This window comes from Nicotiana sylvestris, chromosome 5, assembly GCF_000393655.2.
Source record: "Nicotiana sylvestris chromosome 5, ASM39365v2, whole genome shotgun sequence".
In the NCBI taxonomy this organism is placed as follows: Eukaryota; Viridiplantae; Streptophyta; class Magnoliopsida; order Solanales; family Solanaceae; genus Nicotiana; species Nicotiana sylvestris.
This window is the reverse complement of record NC_091061.1, coordinates 23,577,299-23,601,411: the sequence shown is the minus strand read 5'-3', so window position 1 is coordinate 23,601,411 and position 24,113 is coordinate 23,577,299. Positions and strand designations below refer to the sequence as shown.

Here is a 24,113-nt window from a genome sequence, read left to right as displayed (position 1 = left end):
GGAGCTGGCGCGGTTCGCGCAACCACGACCGCGGACCGCATGGCACTGGCTTTGCAAACTTCATCTCTCTGAACCTCATGACCGCGGACCGCACAAAAGAGTAGTGCGGCTGTGGAGCCTTCACCACGGACCACGAGATGTGTACCGCGACCACGCTTCTCTAGCCTGATTAACCAACTCTCTGAACCACCTAGTGCGGCCGCATTCCACTTTGTGCGGTCCGCACTAGGCCTTCTTTTCTTAAATTTCTTGGTCTTTGATACTTGAGCAGGTTTCACTTTTTTTTGAGCCGATCTTTGACATTTCGTCACTTTGTCGATCAAACCTGCGATCAAGCACAACTTGTGAGCCTTTTAGGACTATTTTGTAACAATATATGATCAAAACATAGGCAAGTAGGGGCATAAAACATGTTAAAATCCTAACTTATCAACTCCCCCAAACTTAAACCTTTGCTTGTCCTCAAGCAAACAAAATAAGACCCACCCCGTAAAGGAAAATCCAAGTAATTCCAGTTGTCCTAAAGTAACCTCAACAAGAATCAATTGGGACTAACAATTGCCCTCAATACAAATGGATCATTAACAAAATTTAAACTTTGAAAAACAATGGATCAAGTGTGACACAAGAGCATCAAGAATTGACTCATTACATCAAAGAACTCTCTCAATTACTTTGGTCGTTGTGGAACCCAAACTCACACATCCTCAACTCTCCCTAAGCAAACCTCACCTTTTAGAGTATAAGCACACAAACCAAGGTTAATGGGAAGTCACTCGTCTCTCTCTCAAGGAAAGGTCACAAGTCCGGCTCTAAGTACCATATGCTTGACCCTCATGTAAGTATCCACTAATGCGAGCGTCATCCAACTCAAGATCATATAGGGCTTTTGTGGAGTCAATGTGAAGGCTTTTGGTTCGGGGTAGGAAAAGTTGTTTCCATCTTCCCTTAAACACTTCTTTTGATTCATTCTGGCACAATTCTCTTTGAGTATTTCACTTTTTTTCAAGGGGTTAGAGCGACACATTGTCACTCTTTCTTATGCAATTCAAAGCATTTCTCCTTTTTCTACTTTTTTTTCCACACCTTTTTCATTTTTGTTTTTCTTGAATCTCGTTTAATTCTTTGCACATTGGGCTTTCTTTTTGTCTTTTTCTTTTCTTTCTTTTTCATCGCCTTCCTTTCCTTTTGCTTTTGTTCCTTTTATCACTTTGTTTCCTTTCTTGTCTCTCCCCCCAAACTTAGGCTTTTGCCATTACTTAAGGGATGATTTGGGTGCCAAAAGAGGGTATAATTTAGATCGGGTATAGGCTTGTACCATTGGTTCTTGAAAGAAAAAGGGTTAAGGCTCAAAAGGGTTAGCTAAGGATTATATCATTGGTAGGCTATGGAATTGTTCGACTATTATTTGGATCAAGAAGAGCCTATAATCACTTCTCAAATCGAATTTCACTCAAAATTTCGCCTCAAAAAACATTCAGGACAAGTTCTAGACCATTGGCTCGGGACTTGGACTCACAATTCGATTTCTCACCACACACACTCAAGAATTGCTAAAGACATAGAGTCGGGGGCCCACAATAACCTTAGACACGATTGAGTACACAATAGTCCTGAAAGACCACATGATGTTTGTTTGGTCAAAACAAGAGTCTCAAGGCTACTACTTTCACCATCCTAAATACAGCCCCTTGTCTTTGACCATGGGATCAAAGACAAATGTGTTAGGCCCAAGTGAAACTTTACTTGAGGTACCCTTAACTATAAACTACTAAAAAATGGGAGAAAAATAAAAAATGGACTCAAACCCTTAAGAAGGTTGTCACTCCATCCATCATCGGGAAGAGCCACCCGGTTCGCACAATACTCCACCCTTGGGAAGAACCATGGCATTAAGAAAATCAAAGGTTTATTAAAAGCGCCAACAACGAAACAAAAAGGATGCGAGCCTATCTACTAAGATAAGAATGAAAAATTTGTACGAAAATAGAAAATAGAATGAATATTTACAATAGGGGATTAGAATATACAACGGGGGATGAATATGTATACAAAAATGTAACTGTATATACAGACCAAAGAGAAGATAAAAAGTGCGATAAAAGTAACTAAATGTAAAGTTATATACAGACCAAATAAAAAAATCAACAGAAGCATAAACTAAGTCAACTAATATATACAATCATCCAGATAAAAAGTAGGGCACACCCCCACAAATAAAAGCTGGCATTGTCCCCAATGCCACTACACAAATAAGCATCAAGAATCAAAAGGAAAGGATATAGGAGCTCCCTAAGCCTCGTCTGTCTACATGGGAACATGAGTGGTCCCCTGGTCCTCTGTATGTACGGGTACCTCAGACTGGTTCCCGATCTCCTGCTGCTCAGCTGCTGGGACTGGGGCCTGGACCTGTATAGGCTGAATATCTGGAACATCCTGTGGCTGACTGGGGGAAACCTCCGGTGGGTCCACCAACTGGATGATCGCCTCATCTGCACTAGGGAGCTTGCTCTTCTTCTTTGGAAGCCTCTGTGTCTGCTCCTGCTGTGGCTATGCTACTGGTGCTGCTGCTGGGGCTGGATCCTCAAATAGCAAGTCTAAAGGCAGCTGGTCTACCTTTAGTTTGTCAACACCCTCCCTCAGCACCTTCACAGACTCCTTGGAAGCTCGTGTTTTGCGCAGCTTCTTGTGCTCCCTAGCAAGCTCCTTCAAGGCCTTGCCATGTGAATCCACTGCCTTAGCCAAGGCAGCTTGAGAATCGAGGATCTTTTGCTAGTTGGCAAGAATCTCCTTAAGTGAATCCTCGATAGACTGGGGCACCTGCACTGGCTGTGGTGCCGACTGAGCCGCAATGGTAGAAGTCAAGGTGGACAACTTGGATGAAGCAATCGCCATCCAGTTGTTCAAGCTATGAAGTGTCTGGCTCAGCCGGTGGGCGGTGATAGGATGGGCCCGGGAAGATGGAATCCCCGGGCCAGCTGAAGTCGAGGGACCAGCATGAGTGGAGGGCTCTAGCGCAACTGGCTCTTCAGACTAGCCGGTTGGGGCAGAAGCAGGCGGCTTGTAATTTTTGTCATTGGGGTTGTCTGACCCCTTCAAACTATACCATGAAAACGGAGTCACAGGTTTGACCTTTATGTCAAAAGGTCTCTTCTCCACCTCCAGGTCCCGGAAATACATAGTGAGGGTGCTGGGAAAAGGGTAGTTCTGGTCATGCTCAACCCCCACTGCAGAAATGACGCAGGACATCACATTGCCCACGTTGATAGGATATCCTGCCATAATAGAAGCAACAAGAATAGCCCGGGCAAGTGGAATAGTTTGATCATGGGTAGTGGGGTCGAGCCGACTGCACATAAAAGTCAACCACCCTCTAGCCTCAAAGTTGAAAGTTCTCCGAAGTATTTTGACCCCTGCTTGCAACCACTCTGGAACCGTACTCGGGATTGCCAGGTATGAAGCTAACCACGGACGAACCTCCTATCCCATTACCAACTTTTCATTGTAAAGGGACTCATCTTCATCATTGAACCCCGGGTATTCATTTAGTGTCTTCTCGATAAATACCACATTTTTGTTTCTCACTTTTGTCACCTTAGTGCCCTTTAAGATGTGGGCCACATTGCTATAGAACTCCTTGACCATATGCTCATTCGCCTTCACATAATTATCTTTAAAGAACTCCTAACCCACCCGAGCCTGAAACTATCTATGTACATTGGGGTGTAGGGGTAGGAGGTCTTTGTCAATGAAACTCCTTTCAAGAATCAATTTCTGTGCCGGTCACCATTCCCTAAACTTGTGGAATGCCACCTGGCTGACGAATCTATCCTCCCAAACAGCGGGATTCCTAGTCCGGTCAACACCCCAACCGGTGGCACACCACCCCCGATAACTCCCCATCTCCCTCATCACCTCTTGCACCCTCTCCAAAAATTGATGTTGTGGGAGAGGTAGAGCATTCATCCTCACTACCTGCCGCTGAGACCTCAGACGACCTAGAAGAAATGTTGATTGAGGCTCGAGCATCGGGGGAAGATGGGGAAGTGTCTCTATGTATGGCGTTCTCTGGATATGGGATGTATAGAGGGACTGAATCTGAAGAGATCTCCCGGGAGGGCTCGTACTCACTCCCCGAGGTGTCAAGGGCTCTATCAGCCGCTTTGATTGCTTTCCTCATGTCCTTTATGTTTTGTCTAGCTTGGGGAGTGAGTTTTACCATCCGTTGCTTCCCTCCCCGGGAGAAATTACCTCGGCTGGGTTGTTTGGCACCTTTACCTCGTTGTTTGACCATTATCTGCAAGTATACACATCTAACATGGTTAGTATCAACAAAGGCAGTGAAACAAGTCTTGAAATTGAATTGCAGACAGCAGGTTAAATGTTGCAGAAATAGTTGCAGAACATGGCACCACAGCCCGCACAAATAGGAGTGTGGCCGCACTGGGGGCACCGCGGACCGCGCAAAGGCGACCGCTGTTCGCATTGGGACAAGGCCCTGGACAACATCTCTTTGATTCTCACCACCGCGGCCCACACAAAAAGTATTGTGGCCGCATTGGGGAACCACGGACCACATAAAATTGACCACGGTTCGCACTGATGTAAGGACTGTAACACCACCTCTCTGAATCCAACCACCGCGACCTGCACAAAGTAGAACCGCAGCCGCGGTGGGCCAGCGCAGACCGCATAAAGTGCAATACGGCCGCGCTGGGCATAGGTTCAATTTCAATCACTTGGGCACCACGGTCCGCGCAAAATGGTAATGCAGACCGCGTCAGGGCACCGCGGACCGCACAAAGGTGACCGCGGGCCGCGGAGAGTAATTTGCACAGACACTAAGTTAGGGTTTCATTTTTTTGCACAGTTGTTCAAATTTGTTCACCTACTTTGTCCCTACTCACTTGCCCAACCATTATGCATATTTAACACACAAATCCAGCATTTAAAACTACCTTAAACTAACAACTAAAATAAAGAAGAAGAAACTAACGAGAAGGAAAAGAAGTTATGAGCTAATGATAATAAAATAAAACAAAATTAATCAAGTAAATGTACAAGGACTGAGTGAAACATTACCAGATGAGAAAATAAAATGTAATTAGTCAATCTTAAGCAAGAATCACGGTCAAGAGAGGTTATGAATAGTACTTTTATTTCTCTGAGTGTAAAAAGTTCGAAAAAGGTAAATAGTGACCCATGAGTTCTATTTATAGAAAACAATGGGACCCAGCCTTACCTACCAGCGCGGCCGCACAAAATCGACCACGGACTGTGCTGGGTTTGTTCAAAATGAAGCTCGAGTAGGCAACCTCCACGGACCGCACAAAACAGACCGCGGCCGTGGAGGTCCACCGCGGACCGCACTAAATGGAATGCGGCCGTGGTGGCAAACTTCAGAGATTACCACTTTTGACCATCAACAGTGCGGACCGCACAAAAGCAACCGCGATCGCACTGGCAATCTTCAGAGACTGTTCAACTCTTTTTTTCAAACTATTTTGCACTACATTAACTCAATCCCTGCAACATCTCACAATCAGTTAGCTCAAAAATCAAACCTACACTACCAAGAAAACACAGAAAACAACAAAAAGGAAAAAAAAGACATGGGTTGCCTCCCAAGCAGCGCCTGATTTAACGTCGCGGCACGACGTATGTTACCAGCACATCACTTTAGATGGAGAAGTGCCACCACGTGGCTATCATCAAATTTCTCAAGATAATGCTTGACCCGATGTCCATTGACTCTGAATACTTCACCATTCTTGTTCCTTAGATCAAGAGCACCAAATGGGGTCACGAACACAACTTCAAACGGCCCACTCCACTTTGACTTGAGCTTACCCGGAAACAGACGAACCGGGAATTGAACAAGAGAACCATATCTCCAACCTTGAACTCCTTGACCCCAGCATATTTATCGTGAAGTTACTTCATTTTGTCCTTGTACAAGGATGAGCTGGAGTAGGCATGAAATCTAAACTCATCAAGCTCATTAAGTTGTTCAACCCGGAGATTTGCCGCAACATCCCATTCTAAGTTCAACTTCCTCAAAGCCTACATGGCCTTGTGCTCTAATTCCACCGGAAGATGACAAGCTTTCCCAAACACTAACCGGTATGGTAACATACCAATCAGAGTTTTGTAGGCCGTCCAATAAGCCCAAAGAGCATCATCCAACTTTTTTGACCAATCGGCCCTATTAGCATTGACAGTTTTAGACAAGATACTCTTAATTTCTCTGTTGGAGACTTCCACTTGGCCACTAGCTTGAGGATGATAGGGGGTCGAAACCTTATGATTGACATCGTACTTAGAAAACAACATGTCGAAAGCCTTGTTGCAAAAGTGGGACCCCCCATCACTAATGATAGCACGAGAAGTGTCAAACCTTGTGAAGATACTCTTTTTCAAAAATGCCACAACACTCCGGGCTTTATTGTTGGGCAAAGCCACGGCTTCAACCCATTTTGAGACATAGTCCACCGCCACGAGAATGTAAGTGTTCCCACAAGAGCTCACAAAAGGACCCATGAAATCAATGCCCCAAACATCGAAAATATCCACTTCGAGAATTGTATTGAGGGGCATCTCATCCCTTTTAGAAATTTCGCCGGCTCTTTGGCACTCATCACATCTCTTCACCAAATCGCCCGCATCTTTAAATAGGGTAGGCCAGTAAAATCCGTAACTAAGCACTTTAGAAGCCGTTCTCGCCCCACCATGATGGCCACCATAGGTAGAGGAATGGCAAGCCTCCAAAATACCCAATTGTTCCTCCTCCGGGACACATTGTCGAATCACACCATCCGTGCAAATCTTGAACAAGTATGGTTCATCCCAATAGAAATCCAAAATATCCCGCTTGAGCTTATTCCTTTGGTTAGAAGAGAGCTCACACAGGATTATTCCGGTCATAAGGTAATTGGCGACATTGGCAAACCATGACATATACTTCATTGACACCGCAAGGAGTTGTTCGTCGGGAAATGAATCATTGATCTCAAGGCCGTCACAAGGCCTCCCCTCCTCTTCCAAACGGGACAAGTGGTCCGCCACTTGATTCTCACGACCCTTCCGGCCAACAATTTCTAGATCAAACTCTTGAAAAAGTAGCATCCATCTCATCAATATTGCCTTGGAGTCCTTCTTGGTTATCAAATACCTAAGGACGGCGTGATCGGTGTGCACTATAACTTTGGCCCCCATAAGGTAAGGTCGAAACTTTTTCATAGCAAACACAATAGCCAATAATTCTTTCTCGGTGATTGTATAGTTTCTTTGAGCCTCATTCATGGTCTTGCTTGTGTAGTACACCGGATGAAACATCTTGTTGATTCTTTGGCCCAAAACAGCCTCAACTGTAATGTCACTAGCATCACACATGAGCTCAAAAGGCAAGCTCCAATTTGGTGTGGTAATGATGGGGGTAGAAGTCAACTTGAGTTTAAGAAGCTCGAATGCTTGCATACAACTCTCATCGAACAAGAACTTTGCATCTTTCTCTAGCAATTTGCACAACGGATATACCACTTTAGAAAAATCTTTTATGAACCTCTGGTAGAAACCCGTGTGCCCAAGGAAACTCCTTACCCCTTTGACAGAAGTAGGGGAGGGATCCTCGAAATAACCTCAATCTTGGCCTTATCAACTTCACTTCCTCGCTTCGAGATTTTGTGACCCAACACTATACCTTCTTCTACCATAAAATGACACTTTTCCCAATTGAGAACAAGGTTGGTGTCTTCACATCGGGCCAACACTTTATCCAAGTTTACCAAGCACTCCTCAAAAGAATCCCCAACCACGCTGAAATCATCCATGAAGCCCTCCAAGGTATCCTCCACCATGTCGGTGAAAATAGCCATCATGCAACGTTTGAAGGTTGCCGGAGCATTACATAATCCAAATGGCATTCTAGAAAAAGCGAATGTGCCATAAGGACATGTAAAGGTGGTCTTCTCTTGGTCCTCTGGGGCAATTAGAATTTGATTGTACCCCCAGTAACTATCCAGAAAACAATAGAAAGCCCGACCCGCAAGACGATCAAGTATTTGGTCAAGGAATGACAATGGGAAATGATCTTTTCTAGTCACCTTGTTCAGCTTCCGGTAATCCATACAAGCTCTCCCCCCGGTGACCAATATAGTGGGAATGAGCTCATTGTTTTCATTGGTCACCATGGTCATACCACCCTTTTTCGGCACACATTGCACCAGAGAAGTCTACGAACTATCAGAAATAGGATAAACCACCCCAGTATCTAACCACTTGATAACCTCTTTCTTCACCACCTCTTGCATCGCCTCGTTTAGTCTTCTTTGATGCTCCAAGGAAGGCTTTGCATCCTCCTCCAAGATGATTTTGTGCATGCAAAATGCGGGGCTTATTCCCCGAATATCAGCTAGATTCCATCCGATTGCCCTTTTCCGCTTTTGAAGAACCGTCAAGGTGGACTCAACCTACATGTTAGTAAGGCAAGAAGAAAGAATAACAAGTAAAGTAGAATTTGAACCCAAGAATTCATACCTGAGGTGTAGAGGAAGTGGCTTCAACTCCAACACCGGTGGCTCCTCAATCGATGGCTTTGTTGGTGGAGTTTTGCGGTTTTCAAGATCCAAAGATAGCCTCCTAGGATCATATAAATATGAACTCATACCATGCAATGCATTCACGCACTCCACTCTACTAGCATCATCATTGACATCCATATTAAGAAGCACGGCCTCAAGGGGATCTTTAATATGGATCATGGAACTTGTGTCATCCACAATCACAGCTGTGACAATGTCCACAAATGAACACACCTCCGTGCTATTGGGTTGTCTCATTGATTTGCAAACATGGAATACCACCTTCTAATCCCCCACTCGGAAAGTCAACTCACCCGCTTCAATATCAACCAATGCCTTCCCCGTAGCTAGGAAAGGTCTACCAAGAATAATCGGCACTTCAAAGTCCACCTCACAATCCAATATGACAAAGTCGTCTGACAGTATAAACTTATCCACCCGGACAAGTACATCATCGATTATGCCCAAAGGTCGTTTCATCGATTGATCCGCCATTTAAAGTCTCAATGAGGTGGGTCGAGGTTGTCCAATTCCCAAAGTCTTGAAGGCCGAGTATGACATCAAATTTATGCTAGCCCCTAAGTCACAAAGGGCCTTGGCAAAATCCGCACTTCCGATAGTACAAGGGATAGTAAAAGCTCCGGGGTCCTCAAGCTTGGGTGCCATTGAATGCACTATGGCACTCACTTGATGAGTCATTTTAATTATTTCACACTCCATCGACTTCTTCTTTGTTACCAAATCTTTCATGAACTTAGCGTACCCCGGCATTTGCTCAAGTTCCTCCACCAAAGGCACATTGATTGTGAGGCTCCTCATCATGTCAATGAACTTTTTGAATTGATTGTCACTCTTTTGCTTTGCTAACCATTGAGGATAAGGTGGAGATGGCCTAGGCAAAGGTGCCTTGGCCTTTGGTACAATTGGCTCGGGCGTGTCAATCGTGTGTTCCCTAGACGAGTTCACAGCATCTTGAGTCTCTACCTTGGCTTCATCATCAATATCAATCCGCACATCATTGTTCATATTTTGATTAACCACATCATCAACAATCAAAGGTACATCATCATCCCGTAACTCAACATCTTCATCCATAACTTGCTTTTGCTTTGAGGCATTTACATTACCGCCTCTCCCACTTCTTGTTGTAACCGCCATCACATGATTATTATTCCCACCCTTCGGGTTCACTACCGTATCACTTGGTAGCGCACCCTTGGGATGAGTATTCAACGCTTGATATATTTGGCCTAATTGCACCTCCAAGTTCCAGATAGATGTATTATGAGAAGCTAATTGGGCATCGGAATCTTGGTTCTTTTTCATCATTTGCTCGAACATGCTTTCAATTTGCCCAATATCACTCCCGGAGGAACTCGGACCTTGAGAAGGAAAAGGGGGTAAATTGTTCGGTTATTGGTACATGGGGGGCTTTTGAAAGCCTTGCCCCCAGTTGCCTTGGTTCTTGTTATTGTTCCACACTCCTTGGTTGTTATTGTTGCCCCAATTATTTTTATTACCATTCTAATTCCCTTGGTTGCTTTGATTACCCCAATTGTTATTTTGGTTGTTATTATTCCAATTGCCACCACCTTGTTGTTGATTATTGTTATTCCAATTACCTCCGCCTTGTTGTTGATTGCCCCAATTTCCTTGAGGACGCCATTGTTGATTCGAAGAGTTGCCTCTATTCCCTTGGTAGTTATTGACATATTGGACCTCTTCGCTTTGGTCATCATAGCACTCATTTGAATAACCACCACCATCATTGTTGTTGTCATATTGTTCACAATTACCTTGAGGATGTTGCCCTCTTTGCCTCCTTTTCAACATAGAAACACCTTCCATTGCATTGACTTGGTGCGGGTTTTGGACTTGTTGCAATTGCGCCTTTGTCAATTGATTCATAGTTGGTGTAAGCTCGGCAGTAGCTTGGCCATGATCGTGCAATTCCTTGTGCAAATGGATGACCGTAGGGTCACCTTGGGGCACATTTTTTCGGCTTTGCCATGCCGAAGAGGTGTCGTCCATATCATCAAGTACATCACATGCCTCTTGGTAAGAAAGTTTCATAAAGTTCCCTCCGGCCAATTGGTTCACAATACATTGATTCGCGGTGTTGATGCCTCGATAAAAGGTTTGTTGAATCATAGCCTCAGTCATGTCGTTATTAGGGAACTCTGTCACCATTGTTCTATATCTTTCCCATATCTCGTGCAAAGGTTCCGTTGACTCTTGCTTGAAGGCTAGAATTTCATCCCGAAGAGCCGCCATATGACTTGGAGAAAAGAACTTAGCAATAAATTTGTCTGCCAATTCATCCCATATTGTAATAGAATGATTGGGGAGCCTTTCTAACCAATCCAATGCTTTACCCCGAAGAGAGAACGAGAAAAGCCTCAATCTCAATGCATCCTCGGACACGTTTGTCTGCTTGCTACCCCAACATGTATCCATGAACCCCTTCAAGTGCCTGTAGGCATTTTGATCGGAGGCCCTCGTGAAATACCCTCTTTGCTCGAGCAAGGTCAACATAACATTTGTGATTTGAAAGTTCCCCACCCGGATTCGGGGAGGCACAATAGCACTGGCGTATCGTTAATTTGGTAAAACTCTGGGAGCCACTCTCGGCGGTTGCGGAGGAGGGTCTGGAATATTGTTGTTCTCATTTGCATTTCTATTGGCATTTCGGCCCCTCCGTGGAACTTGAGGTAAGACCTCATCTTGTTCTAGATCCTCTACCTCCTCCCCCGCTATCACGTTGCCGAGAGGGTCATTTGCATTAAGAGCCATTTGTACCTCATTGATCTATACAAACAAAATTAGTAAACAAGAAGGAAAGAGAAGCAAAACACAAAACTAAATAAACAGATAGTCAACACCGTAAGCTCCCCGCCAACGGCGCCAAAAAAAGGTGATCGCTGCCAACTCGATGCTACACTAAGGTATGTAGAGCGGGTCGCAATAGCTTTTACACGATATGTGAGTCGGGATCGAATTCCTCAGGGAGCTAGTAGTGGAGTTGGATTGTCTGTCTATCCTAGAGATGTGTTTGTACTCCTAATGTCACTTCAAATATTTTTGGGTTTTCGAACTATAACTATTTTTATAAAACTATCGATTAACACTAAATTATGCTACGAGAATATTGCTAAGTTGTATCTAATAAGAAGAAGGGCACTAGGGTCGCGACACTACCTAGGTGGGTAATTGACGGGTAGATGTTACTAAGGTTCGATTGACATAATTGGGGCTTATGCTATAACCATTGCACAATTTTACCCACTCTCACACCTCTCGGTAGAGAAAGTGACTTTGCCCAATTGACTCTCTCGAGACCAAATGGATAGGCAAATTAGACCAATCAACTAGGGTTCAAGTGGGGTAATTACTCTCTTGAGGTTTAACCTGTTAATTGGGACTATCATTTCTCATGAGTCCATCCCAATTCCTTGTTGGGTCAATTTTGGGGTTATAGGCTTTCTCTCTCAAGAAGAGTTAAACCCACAAAGCTTGAATCAGTATTTGCAACCACCAATTCTAGATTAAAATATAAAATCAACTCAAATAGCAAACACCCATATTTAATCTATCAACCAAAATAACAAACACCCATATTTAATCTATCACTAGATGACAACACCCATCAATTACCCATACTAGGGTTGAGCCATAACCCTAGCTAATGGGTTTAGCTACTCATGCTAGATAAAGAAATTGAAGAAATAGATGAAGAACTAAGCATATTAATTAATTGCTAAAACTAAATTACAAGAATCTATTGTAAATGTAAAGCAAAAGTGCCAAAAATGGCTACAAAATATGTTCTCACGAGCGCAGCTTTCCACTAATGTATCTGATTACCTAAAAAATGGTAAAATGTTCTATTTTTACGAGGCTGGAAAAATTAGACAAAAATACCCATGCGAGGTCAGTGCGGGCCACATTAAATGGACCGCGGCGCACTGGGCTCACTCCTACTTTTCTGAACTTGGACTCCGCAGACCGCGTAGAACGGACCACGGTCGCGGAGGGAGATGGCACGGCCCGCGCAACCACGACCGCGGACCGCATGGCACTGGCTTTGCAAACTTCATCTCTCTGAACCTCATGACTGCGGACCGCACAAAAGAGTAGTGCGGTCGCGGAGCCTTCACCGCGGACCGCGAAATGTGTACCGCAGCCGCGCTTCTTCTAGCATGATTCACCAATTCTCTGAACCACCTAGTGCGGCCGGATTGCACTTTGCGCGGTCCGCACTAGGCCTTCTTTTCTTAAATTTCTTGGTCTTTGATACTTGAGCATGTTTCACTCCTTTTTGAGTCGATCTTTGACATTTCGTCACTTTGTCGATCGAACTTGCGATCAAGCACAATTTGTGAGCCTTTTAGGACTATTTTGTAACAATATATGATCAAAGCATATGCAAGTAGGGGAATAAAACATGTTAAAATTCTAACTTATCATCGGTACACCCCTAGTGAGCATAGTCGACTATAAATTATGTATCGGGCTACACGCCGTAGTGGTTACTATGATTTTTATTACTATGAGATAATAATGAGCCTGAGTGCTGAGAGTGAGTATTGAGTGACGAAAGTTGAGTCACGAGTGAGAGAGGCTGCCCGAGGGGCCATATTCTGAGTGAGACATTGCCCGAGGGGCCCAGTTATGTTATTTTCACTGATTTCACTTTTCTTTTGAAATAAACATCTGTTGTAAGAAATTGCTAAGTATATGATTTCAAGCATTTAAACTGGAATTGATGAGTTTTCGACAAAAACTGGTTTTTAAACTGTGGAATTTGATCTGTTATCCTGTTGTTTATTTAGTTATATGATTTTTAACTGCTCGTCACTGCTTTCAGACCTTATTTACTTTAGTTACTTACTGAGTTGGTGTACTCACGTTACTTCCTGCACCTTGTGTGCAGATCCAGGTGCCCCAGTGGTAGAGTGAGGGTCCTCAGCTGATTCAGAGGTTGCCGGAGATTTCAAGGCAGCCGCATGGCGTCCGCAGCCCTGTTTTCTCCTTCTTATCTTGTTCTTTTCCGCGTATTCTAGACTTTTGTTGTATCAGACAGTCAGTTATGTAGTAGAGGCTCTAGACTCGTGATACCAGATATTTGGGGCTGTGTAGTTCATGTTTATTTGACTTCCGCTTATATTTTGTTATTTTTAAACACTTATTATGGAAATTGGTATTTAAACATGTGTTAGAAAATGGTTTTATAAAAGGAATTCGTTGTAGTTAATGGTTTGGGTTGGGTTGCCTAGTAATATGATAGGCACCATCACAATCGGGTATTTGGGATCGTGACACCTTTATTTTTGCTTGACTCTAAAAATTAGTTTCATGAATCATGATGACAAGTTTTAATTGTCTATTATACATTTGGTTGATAGAATACAACTTCAAAAGAGTAATACCAAAGCTATCGAACTGCACAAACTAAAATTAAAAAGTACAAAATTGAACCATATATAATTTATTTTAATATGCTATTAGTATACCTTTTTCAAAGTCGAAAATCGAAAATATTGAACTGAAGTCTGTCAAAACTGTACCAAACCGACCAATGAACACCCTAATATTTGTCGTTTTGTCGTTTTCCAATTTGTGCTTAATAATTTTATGTATATATATTAGTAATTGTAAAAAAGTACTTAATACATTTAGACCCGCCTATAACAACATCCTTATATAACAACCATTCACTATAAAAGTCACATTTTTCTTGAAACCTATTTTTATGTTCTGTTCTAATATATATTTTCTATAACATCATTTCACTATAGCAGCCAAAAAATATCGGAACAAACGAGGTTGTTATAGAGAGGTTTGACTGTAGCATATTTCTAAAATACACTTACAACTTATTATCAATTTCAATAATTTTATCCAAACATGTAACTGTCTATTCATAAAATCTGTTTCTAATACCTAAGAATTATTTTGGCTTGTTTGAGCCTAAGTTTTGAGCCTAAGTAGTGTAGATAGGAACAAAATGGATAAGCAGACTGAACAGAAGACAAAGCCCGTCTAGCTCAGTTGGTAGAGCGCAAGGCTCTTAACCTTGTGGTCGTGGGTTCGAGCCCCACGGTGGGCGTATTTTGCCTTACTGGTTTTTAAAGGGAATTCTTTCTTTTTCTGAACAATATCGAACTGCAGTTCAGGCCCATCTATATTTTTAGGCTTCTATTAGTCATGTCAACAACATTCTTCTGAGCCCAAACCTTGATTGCCTTGGGCCTTTCTGCTCTCTTCTTTGTATAATGTTTCTTTTTAAGATTTAATATAAAAATTTAAATATTAGGGTTATTTAACTATATAATAATAAGTGGAAGTGCCCTGGTACGACGAAGGGTATCTCCGTAAATAAAAGTTGTTTGATGGATAAATCCATATGTTCCTTCTTCCGGAGCAACAAACCCAATTTCTTGAATTGGTTTATGTATTTCATATCTTATTTTATTATGTATTTTTATGGTACTAATATATCGGCTCCTGTTGTTTTTTTGAGTCGAGGCTCTCCTGGAAACGGTCACTCTATTCTTCGGGATAGAATTAAATTCTGCCTATATATTATCCTCCCCACCCCATATTTGCGGGATTATACTGTATCGTTGATGTCGTTGCTGGTTTGCTCTTTTTCGTGCCTCCATAGGGTTTTCTTTCAAATTTTCGAATTGGAGTCCAAATTGACCCTGCTGATTATCCTTTCTTTAAGAGAATTAAAGATCCATGTACATATTTCATAGGATTCAACACATTACTGAAGATCAGAGGAAATTCTGGTAACTGATCTCTGTTTTTCGATAGTTCTGATGTTCTTTCCTACATGCATGCGTCTATTATTTGCTTTCTCTCGCTGCCGTTCTTTCTTCTTCTGAGTTTTCTTCTTTTCTGTACTTCTGTTTCCGCTCAGGTTTTGTTTTCAATCTTCTGCTTCTCTGCTTAGTCCTCTTCTTTTTTGGTTTCTTTTGAAATTTTCTTGTGAACTTTCTGTTTCCTCCCTACTAATTAGCAGGGAGTCAGTGAATTTATACCGCATTTAATTTAAATAAATTTTTTGCGCTGCAGGTGTTCAAATCCTGTTTCACATAAAAATTTCAGGTTATGATTTTCCCTTATTTTCAACAAGTTGCTCTTTGTGCTGCATGTGTTAGCTTGGTTGTATATTATTCTGGAAATATAATCTCTTTTTGATTTTTAGTTTTTGGTTTTTTCATTTGTTGTTTTGTTGCAGATTGTAGCTTGGTTCAGTATCTATACCATTTTAATGCTGGTTGTTTTGTTTGATTTTTCACGTATTCAACAATTTTTCGGATGGTTGTAGTATATGTCTCCCCTATTAGTTTTTCCTTCTTTTCTTGATCAGTCTTTGAGTTGCATCAACTAATGTTACTCTGTCCCTTTTTCTTGAAATCAAATACATTGGAGATTAACAGGTAAAAATCGGATAAACATAAGTGGTGAGCTTCTATTACTTATGTCCAACTTTAGTTGTGATAATTGTGTGAAGGAAGATTGCTTATATTGGCTTTATATTTTTCCTATTGAGATTCTCACCACTTTTTACTCTTGTAACTTCCACTGAGTTTTTCTTCATATATACTAGAACTATTCCAAATGGCATTTTATTCACTGAAAAAAGCCTAGACATTACATCTCCCATGCTAAAAATTCGTATGAGAATTAGAGTCACACATTATACTGTTACAAATATATACCTCCTCATTTTCTCTAAAAGTCTTAGGTTACTCAACAACTCCATGCAGTTAACAAGCCACAATTTATATACATGATGATAGCCGAAAGTGATTCTTTGGTGGACTGTTGTCAATTTGTTATCATAATATTTTGAGAGAATATGGAATCTTGTACTGTGATGGTTTTAAGATTTTACTTTTGGTTGCAAATTAATACTACCTCTTATTTATTGCTTTTATAACTTGGCTATAACAAATAAGTAGCATCTTTAGATAATTTACTGTATATATTATGGTTACAGGAGAGTTACATGTCAAACCTCCCAATGATGATTTTCTTTTTTCGTCTAGCCTTGTGCACCGGCCTGCCCTTTTAGAAGTGTTAAGTTCTAGAACTTCAAAGAAGGATAATGCTTTCAAGTAAATGGTCCAAAAGGTTTGCACACTAATTACTAATTTTCAAGTTGTCTTCAAGGAAAAATTAAATTTGCATTTAACATATGAGTCCTTTCTGGTACATATTGCTTTCGTTGTCATTGAGCTGAAAAACAAACAGTAAAATACCTGTTATATTAAAAGAAGAAAAATAATTAATTTTGGCATAAAAATAGGTTGATTATGGCTGTGAAGTGGGCATGTAATTCTTCTAAATTAGGTCCATACTTTTAGTTTTTATATGACACTTTTTGCTCTTTCTTTTAAGCATTTGGTTTACTATCTAATTCTATGTGCAGTTTGTTTAATTGGCTGATCGAACTGGCCGGCGAACAATTTACTGTTTCTGAAAATTTGGCCATCAAAGAATACAAAGTGATATCAAAATCAACCACCTCCAAAAGTTAATGGATGGCTCTGTAGAGCTTAGCTTTTGACAAGTAAGTTCTTATTAAAGTTATGTAGATTCTCTATTAGTCTTGTGATATTTAAGGAGTCCAATAAAGGCAACTTTGATGCTTTATGATGTGATTATGAGCCAACTTGAGAGTAGATCATTTACTGGTAAGCTTTGGAAAAAATTACAGCGGTTGTTGAAGCATTTTTACTTGGGGGTATGCAGTTTTTTATTTGAAAATTTGATGTTTTGACAAGATAGACATCAAACAATGAGAATTGGGTTTTCTATTTCTTCATATTAGGAGTTCAAAATGTTAAAAGGAAAAAGGCATCCAAACTTTCATTGAGCTTTGAACGCGTGTGAGGAAGTTTTATGTATTGTCTAGAAACCTTTTAGTTGCAGCTAAAGTCGAATGTTGATGGAGAAAGAGGATATTTGACAGAGAACACATGGATTAGCGTCAATTTTAAGCAGATTATTTTGCATGATGAACGATTCATAGGAAGTAGGCTTACCTATGCCATGCATGTTCACGCAGGTGCATGAAGCGCCTCAGTAGTCTATGACATAAATGTGAAACTTAAACGGGTATATGCTAAAAATGGTAAATAAAAAAGAGGTTGTAATTGTGCTCCTCTTTACTTACTCAACAAAACTCTAAAATTTTATACTTGATCAATTTTCACTTATTTTTCCTTAAACGAGAAAAGTAATTTAGATAAAATATTGTAGAACATGAATGAAATAAAATAAATAGAGTTGGGTGTACCTCTCAGATGGAGGAATTGAGTAGAGGTGAGAACTTCAATCTTTATGTGTTCTATTGGCATAGCCCTCTCTGTTGCAAAGGAAAGCATCAGGGGGGTTAAACGTTGTTATAGATGTGTCATGCTTGATTTCTTTGTTTAGCTCACCAGGTTCAAGATATGGCTTTTATGGATTATAATAAAGTACACAGGGTAATTATAGGTGAATTATTTTACATAGTAGTGATCTATGTTCTTTGGCAGATAAGATAGCAAAATAGTACTGCTTTGGTGGACGTTAATTAAGATATTTTATGTTTGTTCAAGTTGGATAGGATTTTACTCTACAATTAAGTATTGCATGTTCAATCTCTAGGTATTTCATAGTCATCCCTCTCTTTACTTTGACTCGATGTGATCTACTTATTTTGCCGCTTCATATTTTATACCAGGTTGGGAGGGTTGAGTTTGAAACTTTTGAGAAGGTGACCATGGAATTGGGATAACTTGAAGTTTCTTTTGCCAAACAAGTAAGCACTGTATAACAACCATCGATGTACATTCTTTTGCATACTGCATACAATACATGTTTTTGGTGATATTTAGAATTTAACTGGAATATCTCATAGTTATTTTGAAAAAAATACTCTCACATGAATGAGTGCACTATCTAGGAAGCCAATGTGGCAAAACAAAAGAAGTAGCTTTAGCAAACATAAGAGAGCACAGTTTAATTATGGCGACTCCCTTAATGGTACTAGCATCCTGTTGAATGTTCCTTGTGGTCAAGAAGAGCAACAATTTATGGTGGAATGTAATACCCTATACAAGAAAGTGAAAAACTATGTCAATCTAGGGGAATATTATCAGTAGATGAAAAAGGAAAAGGAGAAAAAACATATCTGAGTTGCTTCAGAGTTTTCTTCACTAGATCGTAGCTTCTTCCGAAGATGGTATCTATTTATCCTGCAATCACAGACTTAGGAATGGGTCCCCTTTGCTGTACAAATTCAAGCCTCAATGGCTTTCTGTACAAGCCATAAACTGGAGAGACCATTTGAAAGAAGGACATGCTAAAAGAAAGTAATAAGAGTCAATATGTCACTTATTTCATAACGTCTCTCTACATAAGCTGCTAACATTTATTAAAACCAATACTCACTGTTCTCTTCAAGCATCTAACAGAAAAATTCACAATTAAACAATGGTTGAAGAGATTACTAGCTTTCAGAAAGTCAAGATTCATTAAGTAGAAAAGCCTCAGGTTGTAAATTACATGTTGAAGGTACCATTGCTAAGCTACACTATATCGTGATATTAATCCAGTATTATAGTTTTACCGTTGACCCCACTATTGGGATTATACTGGGTTTGTTGTTGTTGTTGTTGTATAGTTTTTACCGTGGACTGCTTTTTATTGGAAGTTCAGCCACTATCCTCAACACAAGTTCATTTGACGGCCACTGTTATTGGTAAAGTTCCTTTTCCGTTTTTCTGGTAGGTTCAAATGCCATTGAATATTTGATTATGGTATAACGTTGAATCGTATAGGTGAAAAGGGCTAATAGCATGTTCTAAGATGGTGCACTTCATGCGGGCGATGAGTGATATTGGATAATGGGAGGAAGAAGTATTAGCATGTTTCTTTCTTAAAAAAGAAAAAGAAATTATAGCATATTACATGATGAAGTTCATGCTGATTATTGCCACTAGCTCTGTCTGGAATGATTTTTTCCTACTATATTATTGCTTAGGTAACTTGCATATGGTCCATGTACCATATAAATATAATTTTTCCTACTATGTTATTTCTCAACTAACACTTAACTTTGCTGGGGCGGAGAAGGAAAAAGCACAACGATTTTTTTTTTTGGCTGAAAAGCGCAACGAAAATTTCCAGCTCTCATCTTGTGGCTTTGACAACACAACTACCAATTAAGGTTGATGATGTTTGTGGGAGTACAAGTAGATATCATTCAAGATTAAATTTTTGCAGTGAATTGCCAATGCTATTCTTGCTGCCACTATTCTTGCTGCACTTAGTAAATAGTTTCTAACTTTTAGGGGTGAGATGAGCAACAACATTCTGTTATATTTCAGCTCTTTACATGTCCTGTATAAAATTTTCACGGCATTTGGCTTTTTTCTGGCTTGAATGTAGCAATATTGTAGCAATATGGGTGTTTCAACTAGGTTAACTATTGAAAATTTTCCATCGTTGATAATCTAAGATTTAGCTAGACTTGGTACGATATGTTTTGATTCTAATGCTTGATTTTCTTTTCATTCAGTGGATACCAAGATGAAAGCATGTGCTGTCAACTGCAGTTGTTAAAATTTATTTTTTTTTTCTTTTAATTGTAGCATCAATATTTGTATTAGTTGAACCACCACAAACATGAATAATCTAACTGTTTTTGTATCAATATTTAGTCAGCTTGATGGTATTGATTCCTTTTTTTTTTGGATAATCCTACTATACTATTAGAATAAGTATGACTTTGTCAGTGTCGGGCCACTTTCGTACACTGATGTAACGCATAGCCCGTGCACAGCACGGGCACGGGCTATCTAGTATTTCTTATAAATTAAATGTTTGAGTAGTCTTTCTTATCTTACTCGTTAATGACATTATAGTATAATCGTGTTTACCATTAAGTGAAGATAATGTAAAATAATGCACTTTTCAGCAACAATTATTGCACCCAAACCATTAGCTAGTTAGAGTTGGATGTACAAATCTTTAATATGCATTTCGTTTTATTTTAAGTCATTTCACTCGAGAATAAAGTTTACCTTAAAACGGATAACAATTGAATTTATACTGTGGTTTTAAATACATAAGATTTTACTTGGCACAAATTGAGAGAAAACGTAAATAGATATTGAAATTCAATAAAAATAAAGCAAACCAAATGAGATGTCTAGCTTTGATCCTCGAGCTGGGTCACCCTCGAATCAAACAAGTATTTTACTGAAATATATGAACAGAATAGCAAAGTATTTAGAGCTTAAGAAGATGGTGTATTGCTTTTTGTAACATGAATATGATGTCTTTACAAATGATCAGACCCCCTTTATATAGTGGGGGACTCCTACTTTTGGTACAATTCTAAATACAGTAAGAAATCCCATGATTAGCTAATTAACCGGCCTCTTCTTGATACGTGCTGAGATTTTCGCCGTGATCTTCGCCCAATTGCAAATATTTTGGCTTTCCGTTATTTGGCTCGGTAAGCCTTCCTCGATCTCGCTCGAACTTTATCTTGCTCGATCTCGGCCTTGGCTGATCTCGATTTCGATCGGTCCTTAAGTCACGAGCTTGTCAATCTAACTCCATGCCACAGTCCGGTACGACATGGGGTCGAACCTCGGCCTATCACACGCTGGTCTCGATTAATCATAAAAAAGGGCAAGCCTGATTTTGACCGTATACAGATAGTCCCCTCCTTTTTTGGATAGTAATGACAAGAAATGATTTGAGCCCTTGATCTTCACCTCGATATATCATGACGTAAGCATCATGACGTATGCAGCAAGTCGATACTCAAACGTCCCGTCGGTTATGATACCGAGGAATTAAATGTCTTTCAGTTGTTGTTGATCACTACCGGTTCTAAACCGTCGTCGTCTTCCTATATGAACCTTAGCCCTTCCCCATTCAAACTCTTACACTAGAAGTCTTTATTACTTTTGCTTTCCTTCAACAAATCCATCTACTTCTCAATCTCTGCATCCACGTTCCTTAAACTCTAAGCGAATCACGTATCATCTTCCGTTCTTTCTTCCCTTGTTCATCAATGGCTAAAACTTCCAAAACTGTTCCGAGGAAATTGCTTCTTCGTCCCGGCCGGCCTGCGATGGAGCCGTGGCAGAACCTCCCATAGAGGACTTCGTTCTGGCAAAGTGCCCCACTGCTGCTGATTTTAAGGTAGAGAATACACCTTCGGTACCAGGTTGATACGAACCGATGTCGAGGTACATATGCACAAATACCGATGATCTTCTCGACCAAGTTAAAGAAGACTCCAACTGGGTTGACAAGCAAGTGGTGGTGCCCTCACCTGAGGAATCAATCACTACCCATGTGGAAGGGTTTCTAAGTGTTCACAATTATCCTTTCATATTGGGTTCTTTAGATCCTATCATCGTCACCTTTTGCAAGAGGTACGATGTGACCCTTGGCAAGATCCATCCATCATTCTGGAGGATCGTGATCCTCCTCCGATTTTTTGTAAGCAAGATTGATGGGTATCCTTTCACCCTCGATCACCTTATACATCTCTATAGTCCCGGGCTTTATCGAGGATGACTGATCAAACTTTACCGCCGAGCTACCTAACCCCTGTTCTCATGCATAGACAAGACCCGAGACTGAGGTTGGATGGGTCAATTTGTCCGAATAAGAACTTCAGACCTAATCCCTACTGAAGATATGCCGTTTCCTGAAAAATGGAACATGAATCATAAGTATTGCTTTGCCTTGAATATTTAACTTTGCCGTTTTACTCCTCATCTTCTTTCCTCATCTATGTTTTTTTTGGGTTGCAGCTGTGGCCCATATGCCAAAAGTAATCCCCTATCTCAGGCAATGGGTCGAGGGCTCGGTGTCGTAGAAGTTAAACTCTGAGCGTGCTTGGACGGAGTTATCAAATGGTCAATGGGAGGCCCGTAATCTTGGTAATTTTCTTTCTTAGAATGGTTACCATTCGAGCCTTGTATCGAGCTTACTCATCTTTTTTCACTTGTAGGCCACGAGAAAGACGTAGCAATGAGGCCCCCATCAGTTGAGGAAGAGGCACTTCCCTCTCTATCTGCCCCGAAGCAGTCCAAGGAGAAGAAAAGAAAATGGGCTCCGAGCCCTCCAGCCCCGGAAAAGAAAAGACTAGCGAGGAAGTCCTATAAGCCTAAGGGGAACATCATCCCTCTAACTTTGGAGTCAGTTCTTCGGCTTAGGGATGAGCTTAAAGGAGAAGAGGAAGAAAAAGACTCCAGGCTGGTGGCCCGTGTGCGAACTGGCGTTGATACTCAAAAAATCTCCGAGCTGGTGGGAGCTAATGCTGATCTGCCTCGACCTGATGAGCCCGAGGGGGAAGCCTCAACCGAAGTCCCCGAGCCAGAAAGAGCTGAAGTCGCTTCCCCTCGAGGTGAGAAGGCTATCGAAGAGGCGGGATGCTAATGTATCAACCATATCCGAGGCTCTCCGAGATGAAGGCGATGCCCCAAAATATTTACCTAAGGCGATAGGGATCGGAGACTCCCCTTCATTGCCTTCTTTCTCTGATTCGATGATCCAGGATGCCCAGGCGATGGAGACTTGCCACGGTGAAGGGGTCCCTGGGGCAGAAGACCCTTTCCGTGGTTGCTTTGTTGGAGTGGAAGATGTCACCGGCATGGGTGACTTGGAAGTACCGAGGAAGAGCTCGAATGAAGCCCCCTCAAGCTTTAAACTGAATGATCAGTTCCCGACCCCCAGCGTCGATCCCAGGCATAAACGATCAATTGTCATCTCGGTCCCAGAGGATGCTCAGGTTCTCTCTGCCCCCATAGGGGTGGCAAGCCACTTCCGATGTTTGGTCAGCGAAGAAGACCAAGCCAAGATGGATGAGGTGGAAACACCTTGTCTTTTCAATGAAACCCAACAAACTCTAAACCGGGTAATCCCAGATTTCCCTGTCAATTTTCATACTTAGACTTTTCTCCCTTTATATAACTTTTTTTCTATGTTTGTAGGCTTCGGTGCTTCATCACGAGGCTTTCCTCCAATTCAAAGGGGAACGGAGCTGGTATGAGGCCGAGATCCGAGGGCTTACTAAGGAAAAAATGCCGTCAAGCTTCTTAGTGAGCAAAGAGAAGGGGAAGCTAAAGGGCTCTGTGCTGAGCTAGAAATGTCTCATAAAGAACACGCCGAACTGATTGAGCAGGTAAGAAGAATATTTGAAGTTAGTGACGGCGATTCAGGCGTGGTAGATAATGGTTCGAACCCCCAGGTCCAACAGAAGATTGATGTGATCAGGCAACTCCGTGAAGAACCAAATGCACTAAAAACTGAGGCCGAAGGATGGAAAGAGAAAATGGACCACCTGGCCACAGAAAAGGAGACTGCTCGGGCCCAACTGGCCTCGGTTGAGAACCAACTCCGAGGTATGAAAGAGGAAATCTTGATGCAGGCCAAGAAAGCCGAGGATCTCCAGTCCAGTTGGGTTCAACAGTTTCTGCTCGGGAGAACCTAGTCTAGGGG

At 41.3% G+C, this 24,113-nt stretch overlaps 1 long non-coding RNA gene and 1 other non-coding gene across 8 annotated transcripts; both read left to right on the top strand.

Moving 5' to 3' along the window:
• The first annotated feature begins 14,615 nt into the window (after positions 1-14,615).
• TRNAK-CUU (transfer RNA lysine (anticodon CUU)) lies at positions 14,616-14,688 on the top strand. The gene has a single exon. It is a non-coding gene; the product is annotated as a tRNA-Lys (tRNA).
• A 336-nt stretch (positions 14,689-15,024) lies between these two features.
• Positions 15,025-20,343, top strand: LOC104249535 (uncharacterized). 7 transcript variants are annotated; one of them, XR_716787.2, is made up of 6 exons: positions 15,034-15,376; positions 15,663-15,695; positions 16,594-16,727; positions 17,026-17,166; positions 18,325-19,344; positions 20,164-20,343. It is a non-coding gene; the product is annotated as an uncharacterized lncRNA (long non-coding RNA). The 7 variants fall into 7 exon arrangements; XR_716788.2 differs by lacking the exon at positions 20,164-20,343 and having other exon boundaries at positions 18,325-18,402; positions 19,267-19,675; XR_716785.2 differs by lacking the exon at positions 20,164-20,343 and adding an exon at positions 19,424-19,675.
• Positions 20,344-24,113: the final 3,770 nt, after the last annotated feature.